The following is a 17,841-nucleotide window of genomic DNA, read 5'->3' as shown; positions in this document are numbered from 1 at the left end:
ACGTGACTGAAGAAACTGGTTTGAGGTGTGAATTTGTGTCAAATATTCAAAATCAGTAGTTGTGAAAGTGCCTAAAAGTCAGACAAAAATATTTTCTTGCAAAATTGATTCGGGAGAGGCGCTGCTTTTGGTACTTTTGTGGGTACTGAAGTAAATTCAGCAGGTACTAGTACCGTTTCACGTAAAATCAAAGGGTACCAAATTTCCTTGCACGTGACATGACGCCACGGTTGCAGACGCGCCACCGGCTCAGACACTTGGCGGGCAAACAGGCGTATTCACGGGCTGTTTCCAATTGAACAAAACAAGCATGTTTGGTAGAAAGTGTTTAAAAGTAAGGATCCTTTTTTTAAAAAAAATGCTCTATCCGTTGATTATACTATATATATATATATATATATATATATATTATTATTTTATTTTTATTATTATTGTTTTATGCCCTATTTGTTAAAGCAAACATGTTTTTTCATGGCAAAAACACAACATATGCAACATTTTGATTTATTAATATTTTATGTACAATATTTGAAATAATAATGAAAAAAAAAAACGTTACCTGAATCTATGTTAGCTACCTCTTTGTTTATAATGTCTATTTTCTGCTGGATCTACTCTTTATTTTATGCTGCAGCTGTTACATATTATGTACTATTGTACATAATACTTGTGGTTTGTTATATATTGTGTATATTATGTAAAAATATAATATAATATATCAGTATATATTAGATAGTCACGTCTGTAATTCTGGTTTTATGTTTGATCATGTTTTGTTTTGTTTTCTGGACTCTTGTTCCGTTTTTTCACTTCCTGGTTTGTTTTGTTACCATGACAACTCATTGCTTTTCACCTTGCCCTCCTAGTCACGCCCATGCCCTCAGTCCCGCACCTGTTCCTAATCATTCACAGCCACTATTTAAGTCAGTCTTTTTCTTGTCTTCGTCCTGGGATCTTCACACTCGCACGCACCCTACCCATGCTGTTCAAACCTTCACGTCCTCGTCCACAGTTTCATGCCGAGTACGTTTATGTATTTATGCCACAGTGCACTCTTTTGTTTCATGTCTTTAGTCTTGCCATCGTGCTGTTTAAGTTTATAGTTAAATTGTCTTTCATGCCAACGAGCAGGTGTTTTTGTTTCACGTTTGTACTGTTTAGCCAAGTTTCTTCCACCTCATTCACGCCCTTGATTATCTGCTTCATGCCTTGCAATGCTGTCCATTTTGTCCACGTAAGTTTTGGTTATTTATGCCACAGCGCAAGTGTTTTTGTTTCATGTTTGTACTTTATAGCCTTTGTGCTAGTCTTTTGTTTCATAGCCCGGTTTTTTGTACCGCCATTGTGTGCGCTTTTTGTTGGTTCCTGTTTTTAGTTTCAGAGTTGAAATAAAGATGTACCTTCCTTCACGCCGTTTCCACTCCATTCGCTTTGCACCTCGGGAAAACAACCCAACACCAAGTCCAAGCCTGACATACATATTATATATATAATATGTAAGTTATTTTTTATATTGCTACTATGGTACATTTTAGTCTACTTTACACCTGCATTATCCTTTCCATCCTTACACTTTCCATCCTTTATAACTGATCTACTGTGTGGGACAATTTACCTTGTGGATCAATAAAGTTATTTTGCAACTTTTTCTCGTTCTTTTTTTCCCAGTTCTTTTTTAAATGTTCATATAATATTTATTACAATGTGATGTGGGCCCTTAACAAATGAGCTGCGGCCCGCAAACGGCCCCGGGGCCACACTTTGGGCACCTCTGTGTCCAAAAGTGGTCAGATGCTGGGGACATTTATAATTACAGAGAACTACATTTCTGAACATTTAAGTCTGTTATTTGTCGGAAAAAGAGTGTGATAAGCAGTTTTAAAGTGGTCGGTCATTGCTAATTTTATGTTAGCACAGGGGTGTCAAGCTCATTTCAGCTCAGGGGCCACATGGAGGAAAAATGTGTGCACAAGAGGGCCGGTTTTGGTACAATCATGGCAACACTAAAAAATAAAGACAACTTGAGATTGTTTTCTTTGTCTTAGTTTGGCTGAAAACGGAACAAACACATTCTGAAAATGTTATAATAAAAATATAGAAAAAAATAATGTTTGGATCCATGAAGGAAAGAAGCAAGTGAATGAATGTTTATAACTGAATACATTTACATATGCATACAAAAATATTATTTTTAATGAATGAAGTAACGTTTATGATAATACACAGTATAGAATGTGAGATATAACAGGATAATGCATACATTCATCATTTGTCAAAAGGGACCCCAAAATTTACCGCGGGACCCCATTTTTATGACTTGATGGGGTCCCCGGGAGCCTGTTTTGAAAATTCCTGATGGAGTATTGGTGCGTGCAAAACAGCAGCAGGTGGCTGTGGCCTGCGGGCCGCTTCTAATACTAATCAAATATCATCCCATAGATCATTCTTCGACACCCCTGTGTTGGCATCTCTCCATCACACCGTTTTAGCAACCCGGTGGCGCCGCCTCGTCCTATTCCTCCTCGCCGTTTAATTACCCGAGGTGTGTTGCTTGAAGCAGGCTGGCCAGCGTTGATGTGAGAGGTGCCACATTGCTGCTGATGACTGCCTAATGAGCCCAGCTTAGGTGATGTCATTGTTCTTTGCGACCGCCTCGTAAATAATGCCTGAAATTGTTTCCGAGAGCGTCCTCCGAAGTGGCGCCCCGGCGGCCCCCGAGCATGTCATGAATGTCGCACGGCTGTTTGCTACCGTGATGAACGCACAAGCAAAATGTCCGGAGAGCACTCAGGATTATGTTTGTTTGGACACACCATTTAAACCTTTTTGGTACTGCAGTACCTCGGTGCTTGTACGGCTTATTTTCCAAAAGTTTGCCTCGGTTTTAGTACACCGTCTTGGTTATCATACGGCCGAGCGTTCGAAGTGGACATGACTGAACTCGTAGCAAAGTACAAAGGAGGCGTCCGCGTGGTCCTGAGTTGTCAATAAAAGATAAAAGTGGTGTTAAATGTTCCTTGATAATTTTCATTCTTCATTTATATGAATGCCACTTTTGCCCCGTTTACACACCATATCTGATTTTTTTTGGCCCTCAAGTGACACAAAACTTATTTTTTTTGGTAGTACTGAATCCAATTGTGACCTGAATGGGATTGTTTTCGTCAGCTACGTCACTCGTGTGCGTAGGAAAGACGCAGTCCCCAGCGAAAGTCGATGTTTCATCACAATACCCGCTTTCTGTTTCAATTTAAGATGACTGAATTTTCCGTGCATCACTTGTCAATAGTGCAAGAGTCCAATCCAAATGATGAGAATCAGGTGTTCTCATCACATGGTCCGGTGTATACATTCAAGCACTCAGGGATGGAGACTGTTTCTGCAGACATCTGTAAAAGAATGGGCCGCTTTCAGTGATTTCCAGCGTGGAAACGTCATAGGATGCCACCTGTGCAACAAATTCAGTCGTGAAGGTTCCTCGCTCCTAAATATTCCAAAGTCAACTTCTTTATAGAAAATTGAAGAGTTTGGGAACAACAGCAACTCAGCCACCAAGTGGTAGGCCAGGTAAACTGACAGAGAGGGTTCAGCCGATGCTGAAGTGCATAGTGCGAAGACTTTCTGCACAGTCAGTTGCTACAGAGCTCCAGACTTCATGTGACCTTCCAATTAGCCCACGTACAGTACGCAGAAATCTTCACAGAATGGGTTTCCATGGCCGATCAGCTGCATCTAAGCCATACATCACCAAGTCCAATGCAAAGCGTGGGATGCAGTGGTGTAAAGCACGTTGCCACTGGACTCTAGAGCGGTGGAGACAATTTCTCTGGAGTGATGAATCACGCTTTTCCATCTGGCAATCTAATGGACCAGTCTGGGTTTGGAGGTTGCCAGGAGAACGCTACATTTCGGACTGCATTGTGCCAAGTGAGAAATTTGGTGGAGGAGGAATTATGGTGTGGGGTTGTTTTTCAGGAGTCAGGCTCGGCCCCTTAGTTCCAGTGAAAGGAACTTTGAATGCTCCAGGAGCCCAAAACATTTTGGATGATTCCATGCTCCCAACCTTGTGGGAACAGTTTGGAGCGGGCCCCTTCCTCTTCCAACACGACTGTGCACCAGTGCATAAAGACATGGATGACAGAGTCTGTTGTGGATGAACTTGACTGGCCTGCACAGAGTCCTTACCTGAACCGGATATAACACCTTTGGGATGAATTAAAAAGGAGACTGAGAGCCAGGCCTTCCCCACCAACATCAGTGTGTGACCTCACCTATGCACTTTTGGAAGAACGGTGGAAAATTCTCATAAACACACTCCGCAACCTTGTGGACAGCCTTCCCAGAAGTGTTGAAGCTGTACTAGCCGCAAAAGGTGGACCCACATCATAGTGAACCCTATGGGTTAGGAATGGGATGGCACTTCAAGTTCATATGTGAGTCAAGGCAGGTGGCCAAATACTTTTGGCAATATAGTGGATATTTATATATATATATATGTATATGTGTGTGTATATATGTGTGTGTGTGTATAAATGAGTATATATATATATATATATATATATATATATATATATATATATATGTGTGTGTATATATGTGTATCTGTAAATATGTATATATATATATATATATATATATATATATATATATATATATATATATGTATGTGTATATGTAGGTCATCATTGTCACCGACGTCCCACTGGGTGTGAGTTTTCCTTGCCCTTACGTGGGCCTACCGAGGATGTCATAATGGTTTGTGTTGTGGTTTGTGCAGCCCTTTGAGACACTAGTGATTAAGGGCTATATAAGTAAACATTGATATATATATATACACGTATACAGACAAGGTAGATTGCATTCCTTTCACAGAAGCTTTAAACTCATTTAATGTAACGAGGGTTTGAAGTTGCAGATCTGCTCCACAGTAAGTCTTTGCTGTCGTCCAGCATTCAGTTTTTGCTTACTGTGCAGCCAGTTCAGTTTTATTTTTGTTCTGCATAGCCATCCCTAAGCTTCAATGCCTTCTCGTAGGGGCACTCGCCTTTTGTTTATTTTTGGTCTAAGCATTAGACACCTTTTTACCTTCACTTTGCCTCCCGCTGTTTCCGACATCTACAAAGCAATAAGCTACTGGCTGCCGCCTACTGACATGGAAGAGTATTACACGGTTACTCTGCCCAGCTCTAGACAGCACCGGCACTCAACAACAACACATCCTCTGCAGACTATAATTACTGGTTTGCACAAAACATTTTTAACCTAAATAGGTGAAATTAGATCATCTCCCACGGCAACACCAGACTGTATCTCACGGCCCACCACAGTGGTTGAAAAACACTCTTTTACTCTGTAAAACCTTGTCACACCAGCAAAAACGATGATTGCAAAGTGACATCTGTCCTTTCTTCCAGCACTGATGCGGGCGTCAGCCAAGGCCGTGCGAGCCCGAGAGCGTTCCCAGCGCTCTCCAATGTTTCAATTAATTGCAGCGCTGTCACGGACGACGCCGGGCTAACAGGAAACACTTGGACTTGGCGTGAAAAAACCCCAACTTGTTGATTGACGCAATTAGGAGCGCTTTTGTCCTTTTTTTTGAATGCCTCGCAGGTTTTACTGCTCACACGGACTTAGTCGTTTATTCTTCACTTTCGATTGTTTATTGGAGGACGGCAGACACCCTTTGGAATAAACTCCAGGTGAGGAGAGATCGTCCCAAGCCTCCGATCCCGAGAAAACTCCCCCAACCACATGTATCATGAAGAAGGAATGGTATCGTTTATTATTTGGGGGGGTGAGGGGGGAGAGTGACCAAAGAGTGCGGGAGTGGCCACTTCACAAAATGACTGATAATTCCTGACTTGATGGATCATGCCGAGTCCCTCGTGGCGCGCATGACTTCATTTTGCATGTCTGGCGGGAAAAGTGAGCGTTCCTGCAGCGCGTTAGTCACATGTTAGCTGTAATAGATATGCCGCGTGCAGAACTCGATTATGTGCGCATTACGGGATCGCATTCCACTTTTGTGAGATTCACCTGTTGCATCTTGACGCCATTATTGCAGAATGATGACTTTGCACTTTTGTGGCTCGACTAGCAGCATTTGTCTTCCAGGCCAAAAAAAAAAAAAAAAAAAAAGATGGAGTCAGAATAATATCTTGCAGGAACACGGAGCGGCGAAGGAGGAACCCACTAGTTTGTTTGGATTTGCGGAAATATTAGCGATGTTTCAAATTCAGGGTTTCAACATTTGTTGACGACAATTAGAAACCGTTGTGTAAATGGTAAATAAAAAGAGAATCCAATGATTTGCAAATCCTTTTCAACTTATATTCAATAGAATAGACTGCAAAGACAAGATATTTAACGTTTGAACTGGAAAACATTGCTATTTTTTTGCCAATATTCACTCATTTGGAATTTGATGATTAAAAAAGCTGGCACAAGTGGCAAAAAAGTGAGCAAGTTGTTTAAGAACAACGTTTTTAACCAACTATTGCAAATAATTTAGGGATTTAACCATCTACGGTCTGTAATATCATCAAAAGGTTCAGAGAATTTAGAGAAATCACTGCAAATAAGCCCTGATATTACGGACCTTAGATCCCTCAGGGGGTACTGCATCAAAAAGCCACATCAGTATGTAAGGGATATCACCACACGGGCTCAGGAACACTTCAGAAAAACACTGTCGGTAACCACAACTGGTCGCTACATCTGTAAGCGCAAGTTAAAACTCTACTATGCAAAGCCAAAGTCATTTATCAACAACACCCAGAAACGCCGCCGGCTTCGCTGGGCCCAACCTCATCTAAGATGGACTGATGCAAAGTGGAAGAGTGTTCTGTGGTCTAATGAGTCCACATTACAATTTCTTTTTAGAAAGTGTGGACGTCGTGTCCTCCGAACCAAAGAGGAAAATAACCATGCGGATTGTTCTAGGCACAAAGTGTAAAAGTCAGCATGTGTGATGGTATGGGGGTGTATTAGTGGCCAAGGCATGGGTAACTTACACATCTGTGAAGGCACCATTAATGCTGAAAGGTACATACAGCTTTTGGAGCAACATATGCTGCCATCCAAACAACATTATCATGGACGCCCCTGCTTATTTCAGCAAGACAATGCCAAGCCATGTGTTACAACAGCATGGCTTCATAGTAAAAGAGTGCAGGTACTAGACTGGCCTGCCTGTAGCCCAGACCTGTCTCCCATTGAAAATGTGTGGTGCATTATGAAGTATAAAATACCACAACAGAGACCCCGGACTGTTGAACAACTTAAGCTGTACATCAAGCAAGAATGGAAAATAATTCCCCTTCAAAAATGTGTCTTCTCAGTTCCCAAACCTTTACTGAGTGTTGTTAAAAGGAAAGGCCATGTAACACACTGGTAAAAATGCCCCTGTGACAACTTTTTTGCAATGTGTTGCTGCCATTAAATTCTAAGTTAATGATTACTTCCATCCATCCATCCATTTACTACCACTTATTCCCTTTCGGGGTCGCGGGGGGCGCTGGCGCCTATCTCAGCTACAATCGGGCGGAAGGCGGGGTACACCCTGGACGAAAAAAAACAGGTTCCCAGTTTGAATGTCAAATATCTTGTCTTTGCAGTCTATTCAATTGACTATAAGTTGAAAAGGATTTACAAATCATTGTATTCTCTTTTTATTTACCATTTACACAACGTGACAACTTCATTGGTTTCTGGGTTTGTAGTTACGGGGTCATACATTTTTTCACAATTGAAGTTTCCTCATTACCACTCTACTTCGACTTCAAGACAGCATACGTTCATTCCAGATGGTTATTAATAAATATGAAAGAATTTTAAAGTCATTCTGATAGTAGGCTGATATAGACACTTACATCATGTGTTGTCTTCATTATAACACTTATATAAGACTTTTAACGTCATTTTGATAGTAGGCTAATATACCAAATATAGACACTTACGTCATGTGTTGTCTTCATTACAAAACTTATATAAGGTTTTTAAATGTCATTTTGATAGTAGGCTAACATAGCTCATATAGACACTTACATCATGTGTTGCCTTCATTATAACACGTATATAAGACTTTTAATGTCATTTTGATAGTAGGCTAATATAGACACTTACATCATGTGTTGCCTTCATTATAACACGTATATAAGACTTTTAATGTCATTTTGATAGTAGGCTAATATAGACACTTACATCATGTGTTGCCTTCATTATAACACGTATATAAGACTTTTTATGTCATTTTGATAGTAGGCTAATATAGACACTTACATCATGTGTTGCCTTCATTATAACACGTATATAAGACTTTTAATGTCATTTTGATAGTAGGCTAATATAGACACTTACATCATGTGTTGTCTTCATTATAACACGTATATAAGACTTTTAACGTCATTTTGAGAGTAGACTAACATACCAAATATAGACACTTACGTCATGTGTTGTCTTCATTATAAAACTTATATAAGGTTTTTAATGTCATTTTGATAGTAGGCTAACAAAGCTCATATAGACACTTACATGTGTTGCCTTCATTATAACACTTATATAAGACTTTTAAAGTCATTTTGATAGTAGGCTACTATAGACACTTACATCATGTGTTGCCTTCATTCTAACACTTAAATAAGACTTTTAAAGTCATTTTGATAGTAGGCTAATATAGACACTTACATCATGTGTTGTGTTCATTATAACACTTATATAGGACTTTTAAAGTCATTTTGATAGTAGGCTAATATAGACACTTACATCATGTGTTGCCTTCATTCTAACACTTATATAAGACTTTTAAAGTCATTTTGATAGTAGGCTAATATAGACACTTACATCATGTGTTGCCTTCATTCTAACACTTAAATAAGACTTTTAAAGTCATTTTGATAGTAGGCTAATATAGAGACTTACATCATGTGTTGTCTTCATTATAACACTTAAATAAGACTTTTAAAGTCATTTTGATAGTAGGCTAATATAGAGACTTACATCATGTGTTGTCTTCATTATAACACTTATATAGGACTTTTAAAGTCATTTTGATAGTAGGCTAATATAGACACTTACATCATGTGTTGCCTTCATTATAACACTTATATAAGACTTTCAAAGTCATTTTCATAGTAGGCTAACATAGACACTTACATCATGTGTTGTCTTCATTATAACACTTAAATAAGACTTTTAATGTCATTTTGATAGTAGGCTAATATAGACACTTACATCATGTGTTGCCTTCATTATAACACTTATATAAGACTTTCAAAGTCATTTTCATAGTAGGCTAACATAGACACTTACATCATGTGTTGCCTTCATTATAACACTTAAATAAGACTTTTAATGTCATTTTGATAGTAGGCTAACATAGCTAATATAGACACTTACATCATGTGTTGCCTTCATTCTAACACTTATATAAGACTTTTAATGTAATTTTGATAGTAGGCTAACATAGCTAATATGACACTTACATAATGTGTTGCCTTCATTATAACAGTTACATAAGTCATTTTGATAGTAGGCTAACATAGCTAATACAGACACTTTCATCATGTGTTGTCTTCATTATAACACTTAAATAAGACTTTTAAAGTCATTTTGATAGTAGGCTAATATAGAGACTTACATCATGTGTTGTCTTCATTATAACACTTATATAGGACTTTTAAAGTCATTTTGATAGTAGGCTAATATAGACACTTACATCATGTGTTGCCTTCATTATAACACTTATATAAGACTTTCAAAGTCATTTTCATAGTAGGCTAACATAGACACTTACATCATGTGTTGTCTTCATTATAACACTTAAATAAGACTTTTAATGTCATTTTGATAGTAGGCTAATATAGACACTTACATCATGTGTTGCCTTCATTATAACACTTATATAAGACTTTCAAAGTCATTTTCATAGTAAGCTAACATAGACACTTACATCATGTGTTGCCTTCATTATAACACTTAAATAAGACTTTTAATGTCATTTTGATAGTAGGCTAACATAGCTAATATAGACACTTACATCATGTGTTGCCTTCATTCTAACACTTATATAAGACTTTTAATGTAATTTTGATAGTAGGCTAACATAGCTAATATGACACTTACATAATGTGTTGCCTTCATTATAACAGTTACATAAGTCATTTTGATAGTAGGCTAACATAGCTAATACAGACACTTTCATCATGTGTTGCCTTCATTATAACACATGATGTTGGCTCCAGACGGATTTGTTTTCTGTATTTTTTGGTCCAGGATGGCCTTTTTTTTTTTTTTAACAATTTTGAGTTTCCGCCTGAAGTGACACAAAAAGTCAAAGAAAAAGTTGATCACCAATCACTCTGGCTTAGCTGATTCTTACTTGTAACAAACATCATGTATACATTTTTTTTATACATACTTGAATGTTTGACCTGTTTTTCCCTCCCAATAGTGGTTGAAATCCAGTTGAGAAAAGAAAGTAAGCTAATGCATAAATGAATAATGAAGTATGGCTTCCCTGAAATATTTCTCCAGCAGACTTGAGGGCTCCAGGTGATGATTGATTGATGGCCTCCCATTGGCCAGCCAGCACATAAATTCAGCGGTTCACAGGTTGCACAAGCGCCGATCCCCTCCTATGTTTAGGGCTTGGCCCTTGCGGAGCCACTAAGTCTTAACCCCTTCTTCCGAGCTCCGGCGTGATAAAGCCTGAGCTTTTTGATCACTGAACCTGAGGGGCAGTTCAAATACGGCCGGGTCACGGGGGGCCCGTATTAACAGAACTGCGGCTTTGCCACCAATCCCACTCAACTTCCCAGGATCTTTTAGGGGAAACAAATCGATCGACTCCTGACTTCATAGCCGCCGTGTGGCCACTGTCGAGAAAAATGTCGTTAGAAACAAATGGTCCGTGTTTGTGACACGCGGGACAAGAAAAAAGGCTTGCAGTGGTCAGCCATCAATGTGCTGGTAATAATGCTGCGCACTACCTGCTTGCAGCCAGCAGAGGCGCTCTGTAGACCAGGGGTCACCAACGCGGTGACCGCGGGCACCAGGTCGCCCGTAAGGACCAGATGAGTCGCCCGCTGGCCTGTTCTAAAAATAGAACAAATAGCAGCACTTACCAGTGAGCTGCTTCTATTTTTTAAATTGTATTTATTTACCAGCAAGCTGGTCTCGCTTTGCTCGACATTTTTAATTCTAAGCGAGACAAAACTCAAATAGAATTTGAAAATCCCCAAAAATATTTTAAAGACTTGGTCTTCACTAGATTAGATGAATTCATACATTTTTTTTTACTTTGCTTCTTATAACTCTCAGAAAGACAATTTTAGAGAAAAAATACACATTCACCTTTTTACCTTTTAAATTCCTTCCTCTTCTTTCCTGACAATTTAAATCAATGTTCAAGTAAATTAATTTTTTTATTGTAAAGAATAATGAATACATTTTAGTTTAATTCTTCATTTTAGCTTCTGTTTTTTCGACGAAGAATATTTGTGAAATATTTCTTCAAACTTATTATGATTAAATTCAAAAAGATTATTCCGGCAAATCTAGAAAATCTTTAGAATCAAATTTAAATCTTATTTCAAAGTATTTTGAATTTCTTTTAAAATTTTTGTTCTGGAAAATGTACAAAAAATTATGATTTGTCTTTATTAGAAATATAGCTTGGTCCAATTTGTTATATATTCTAACACAGTGCAGATTGGATTTTAACCTATTTAAAACATGTCATCAAAATTATAAAATTAATCTTAATCAGTAAAAATGACTAATGATGTTCCATAAATCCTTTTTTTAATTTTTTCAAAAAGATTCGAATTAGCTAGTTTTTCTTTTCTTTTTTTCGGTTGAATTTTGAATTTTAAAGAGTCGAAATTGAAGATAACTATGTTTCAAAATTTAATTTTCATTTTTTTCCTGTTTTCTCCTATTTTAAACCGTTCAATTAAGTGTTTTTTTCATCATTTATTCTTTACAAAAAACCTTCCATAAAAGTAAAAAAATTGTACGACGCAATGACGGAGAGAAAAACCCATTTTTTAAAATATATAAATGGATTTATTTATCAAAGGTAAATCGAGCAAATTGGCTCTTTCTGGCAATTTATTTAAGTGTGTATCAATCTGGTAGCCCTTCGCATTAATCAGTACCCAAGAAGTAGCTCTTGGTTTCCAAAAGGTTGGTGAGCCCTGCTGTAGATAATCCCAACCATCTTTTTGCTATCTACAGAACCTCTGAGCAACATCTGTGGCATGCTGGCATGATGTGAAGTGTTTGCCATTCCAGAGGGTGCAGTGGACTTCGGGCAGCTTGCAGGTAAGATGCATCTTTACTTCAACCCACAACTTGGGTATTAGCTCAACGAAGAATGGACATTAGCGTAAACATAAGTAGCGTGAAAAGAAACAACAAAGCCAACACAATCGTGTGGCGAACATTGGACCAGCAACTAAGACGAAGGTTCAAACACTGATGAAATTTATTAAAACAGACAAGAAGCAAGGAATCATGCAGAGACAAAGTTAAAATTTTGCTCAATTGAGGAGAGACGTTATTTGGGCTGTACTCTAGTCACAGATCCAAACTTCGCTCTAAAGTCCAGCCCCACGTGCTTCCTGTATTTATTTGGGAGGTCCCTGGCTACATCACTGAGGCTGCTGCTGAAGGAGGTGGGGTAATCAGCAGCCCCAGTCACAATATATGATTATATATAAATGCAAATGTGCTGACAGTCGTGATATCGCCTTGTCTCTGCTCTGTCTGCGTCACGGCGGTGTTCGGCCTTGGCAGTCAGCAGGCCGTTCCTGGACACAAATACTGGTACGAGACTGGCTTACAATCTTTTGTATGGCCAGTTTTGCACAAACAAAGAAAAATACCACCTCAGCACAATGAATAATAACTATAGCAATGGCCCTTAAGCATAAGGGTGGTGTCATAACACATAAATAATTATTCTAACAAACACCAGAACATAGAAGCGCCTGGTTAGGGGCCAGCAAAGCCGACTTTTTGACACTCAGTAAAAATCCCAACATTTGCATAACATAGAAAAAAAATCTTGATTTTTTTTGACACTGACAAAAAATCCCAACTTTTTGACACTAACAAAAAATCCAGACTTTTTAACAGTAAGAAAAAAATCCCGAATTTTTGACAAAAAAATCACAATGTGTTACACTTGAAAAAATCCCGATTTTTAGACACTAGAAAAAAATCCTGACTTTTTGACACTTAGTAAAAATCCAGATTTTTTGACACTAAGAAAAAAAATCCTAATTTTTTGACACTAACAAAAAAATCAAAAATTTTTGACACTAACAAAAAATTCCCAATTTTTTGACACTATCAAAAAATCCCGACTCTTTGACAGAAAAAAAATCCAGATTTTTTGACACTTCGGAAAAAATCCCGACTCTTTGACACTTAGAAAAAGTCCAGACTTTTTGACGAAAAAAAAAATCCCAATTTGTTACACTTTAAATAATCCCGATTTTTAGACTCTAGAAAAAAATCCTGACTTTTTGACACTAACAAAAAAATCCCGATTTTTTTACACTAACAAAAAAAATCCCAATTTTTTGACACTAAAAAAAATTCCCAATTTTTGACACTATCAAAAAATCCCGATTTTTCAACAGAAAAAAATTCAGATTTTTTGAACACTTCGGAAAAAATCCTGACTCTTGACACTTAGAAAAAGTCCAGACTTTTTGATGAAAAAAATCCCAATTTGTAACACCTGAAATAATCCCGATTTTTTGGACTCTAGAAAAAAATCCTGACTTTTTGACACTAAGAAAAAAATCCAGATTTTTTGACACTAAGAAAAAAATTTAGATTTTTTTGACACTAACAAAAAAAACAACAATTTTTTGACACTAGCAGAAAATCCCAATTTTTTGACACTATCAAAAAAATCCCGATTTTTGACCAAAAAAAATCCCGATTTTTTGACACTTCGGAAAAAATCCCTACTCTTTAACATTTAAAAGAAGTCCAGACTTTTTGATGAAAAACAATCCCAATTTGTTACAGTTGAAATAATCCCCATTTTTAGACTCTAGAAAAAAATCCAAATTTTTTTACACTAACAAAAAATCCCAATTTTCGACACTATCAAAAAACCCCGATTTTTCGACAGAAAAAATCCAGATTTTTTGAACACTTCGGAAAAAATCCTGACTCTTGACACTTAGAAAAAGTCCCGACTTTTTGATGAAAATAATCCCAATTTGTAACACTTGAAATAATCCAGATTTTTTGGACTCTAGAAAAAAATCCAGACTTTTTGACACTAAGAAAAAAATCCAGATTTTTTGACACTAAGAAAAAAATTCAGATTTTTTTAACACTAACAAAAAAAATCCCAATTTTTTGACACTATCAAAAAATCCCGACATTTTGACAGAAAAAAAATCCCGATTTTTTGACACTTCGGAAAAAATCCCTACTCTTTAACACTTAAAAGAAGTCCAGACTTTTTGACGAAAAACAATCCCAATTTGTTACAGTTGAAATAATCCCGATTTTTAGACTCCAGAAAAAAATCCTGACTTTTTGACACTAAGAAAAAAATCCCGATTTTTTTGACACTAACAAAAAAATCCCAATTTTTTGACACTAACAAAAAATCCCGATTTTTGACAGAAAAAAATCCCGATTTTTGACACTTCGGAAAAAATCCCTACTCTTTAACACTTAAAAGAAGTCCAGACTTTTTGACGAAAAACAATCCCAATTTGTTACAGTTGAAATAATCCCGATTTTTAGACTCCAGAAAAAAATCCTGACTTTTTGACACTAACAAAAAAATCAAAATTTTTTGACACTAAGAAAAAAATCCCAATTTTTTCACACTAAGAAAAAAATCCCAATTTTTTGACACTAACAAAAAATCCCAATTTTTTGACACTAACAAAAAATCCCAATTTTTTGACACTATCAAAAAATCCCGACATTTTGACAGAAAAAAAATCCAGATTTTTTGACACTTCGGAAAAAATCCCTACTCTTTAACACTTAGAAAAAGTCCAGACTTTTTGACGAAAAAAAAATCCCAATTTGTTAGATTTGAAATAATCCAGATTTTTGGACTAGAAAAAAATCCTAACTTTTTGACTCTAAGAAAAAAATCCCGATTTTTTTGACACTAAGAAAAAAATCCTGACTTTTTGACACTAAGAAAAAAATCCCAATTTTTTGACACTAACAAAAAAATCCCAATTTTTTGACACTATCAAAAAATCCCAATTTTTTTGACAGAAAAAAAATCCAGATTTTTCAACACTTCGGAAAAAATCCCGACTCTTTGACACTTAGAAAAAGTCCGGACTTTTTGACGAAAAAAAATCCCAATTTGTTACACTTGAAATAATCCCGATTTTTAGACTAGAAAAAAATCCTAATTTTTTGACACTAAGAAAAAAATCCCGATTTTTTTGACACTAAGAAAATAATCCCGATTTTTTGACACTAACAAAAAATCCCGATTTTTTGACAGAAAAAAATCCCGACTTTTTGACACTTCTGAAAAAAATCCCGACTCCTTGACACTTAGAAAAATTTCCGACTTTTTGACACTTCTGAAAAAATCCCGACTTTCGAGTTTTTTATAACCTCCAACAATTCCACACAAATGCCAGCACTATTTAAAAGAAGACGTGCAAAAACAGAAATTCGGAGTGTGACCGCTTGCTCTTCTCTCTTGACACCCAATTATCTGATGTCAGTCCAATTACCTCAGCACACAAAGCAAAGATCCTCTCAGCTTTTTTTTTTTTTTTTAACTGGAACAGCCAAATCAAAAGATTAGTCGGAATCAAGATTCCGGCTCCTCATCTCCAGTTCAATAAGGTCCGCCGCTGCACGACACCACCACAGACAGAAGCTGCTTTTCTTTTTCAGCTGCCAGCAAGTCCAATATCTCTGGCTTTGGTAAAAATGTCAGGGAGGACGCGTGCTCCTCTCGGGCAGAAGCTGCTCACCTTCGCCCCGGCCTGTAGAAAAAAGCTTGGAACACACATCTGTAATACTTCACATATCATCTAAAAGTGTGTGCAGCAGCAATATGTGGAAGCAGTGCAGTAAAGGCCAGACAGCTATTGGAGCCCCGGAAGGGCAGCAATAAGGCTGGTATGTCACAGTGTCCCCTCTCGCTATGCGGCACGCCACCCTGCATGCGCCTGAGAGCTTTTCCTCCCTGCTGGGGCGAGCAAGCCGCTCTGTCCCGACCACAAAGACTTCTCAAAACTCCCGAAAGCGAAGACGTCAGCTATGCAGCCGCTCCCAGCAGGAGCCGTGGAGCGCCTCGGCGGGGTACCGGCGGGTACCGGGGGGCGCCGGAATGACGGTGCCACCTGTTTGCTTCGGCTAAACATCCCACGCGGCGCACTGGGACCAGGACATGGTGCTTTAGCTTCAGCTAGACGTCTTCGCCATCCTTATGTCCGCCAAGAGGGGTCATGTTTTAATTGGGGGGGAAAAATATATTTAATGTTGTAATATGGTTTCTGTAGGAGGACAAACATGACACAAACTTTTGAAATCCCACTGTTTAGTATATATGTGTGTTTGCTTCACTGATGAGAGTATTCGGCGAGCGTCGATTTGTCCTGCTAATTTCCGTGGCCCTTGAACCCACCGTTGTGCTGACTGTGACTCAACTGTTCGTTCACATGTAGAACTAAATCCCGACTTTTTGACAAAATACATCCTGACTTTCTGAGACTTACAAAAAAATCCAGATTTTTTTAAACAAAAAAAAAAAAAAAACCCAATTTTTTACATTAGAAATAATCCCAAATTTTTGATACTAGAAAAAAATCCCAAATTTTTGACAGAAAAAATCCCGACGTTTTGACACTTAGAAAAAATCCTGACATTTTGACACCAAGAAAAAAATCCCGACTTTTTGACACTTAGAAAAAATCCAGACTTTTTGACAGAACAATTTCCGACTTCAGGACACTTAGAAAAAAAATCCGTATTTTTTGACACTTAGAAAAAGTCCAGACTTTTTGACATTAAGAAAAAAAAAGCTTTTTTTCGACACCTAGAAAAAGTCAGGTCTTTTTGACAGAAGAAAAATACCCAGATTTTTTAACAGAAAAATACAGACTTTTTGACACAAAAAAATCCCGACTTTTTGACAATAAAAAAAAATCCAGACTTTTTGACACTTAGAAAAAAATCCTGACTTTTTGATGGAAAAAAATCGCAATTTTTTGATACTCAGAAAAATTTCCGACTTCAGGAAATTTAGGAAAAAATCCCAACTTTGTGATATTAAGAAAAAATCTCAACTTTTTGACACTTAGAAAAAATCTGGACTTTTCGACACTTATAAAACATCCTGACTTCTTGAGAGTTTAAAAAATTCTGTACTTTTTGACGATTGGAAAAAATCCTAACTTTTTGACAGAAAAAATCCAAGACTTTGACACTTAGAAAATATCCAGACTTTTGGACACTTAAGAAAAAATCCCACATTTTTTACTCTTAGAAACAATCCCAAATTTATAAAACTAAGAAACAATCCCGACTTTTTGACATTAAGAAAAAATCCCAACTTTTTGACACTCCGAAAAAAATCCAGATTTTTTGACCCAAAAAAATCACGACTTTTTGGCAGTAAAAATTCTAACTTTTTGACACTTCGAATAAATCAGAAATTTTTGACACTTAAAAAAATTTCCGACTTTTGGACACTTAGGAAAAAATCCCGATTTTTTAACACGTACAGCAAATCTCAACTTTTTGACACTTATAACAATTTTTTTTGATTTTTCGACCCAAAATCATGCATTGGGTGAAGAATATGTTTTTTTGGTA

At 37.2% G+C, this 17,841-nt stretch overlaps 1 long non-coding RNA gene across 1 annotated transcript in view; it reads left to right on the top strand.

Moving 5' to 3' along the window:
- Positions 1-16,806, top strand: part of LOC133545970 (uncharacterized) — a 152,726-nt gene extending 135,920 nt beyond the window's left edge. The window contains exons 3-4 of the long non-coding RNA XR_009804949.1: positions 12,238-12,324; positions 15,916-16,806. This is a non-coding gene — a long non-coding RNA (uncharacterized LOC133545970). The remainder of the gene's footprint in view (positions 1-12,237; positions 12,325-15,915) is intronic.
- Positions 16,807-17,841: the final 1,035 nt, after the last annotated feature.

This window comes from Nerophis ophidion, linkage group LG29 (assembly GCF_033978795.1).
Source record: "Nerophis ophidion isolate RoL-2023_Sa linkage group LG29, RoL_Noph_v1.0, whole genome shotgun sequence".
Classification (NCBI taxonomy): Eukaryota; Metazoa; Chordata; class Actinopteri; order Syngnathiformes; family Syngnathidae; genus Nerophis; species Nerophis ophidion.
Note: the sequence above shows the minus strand (reverse complement) of the source record. Positions and strands in the feature narration are given on the sequence as shown.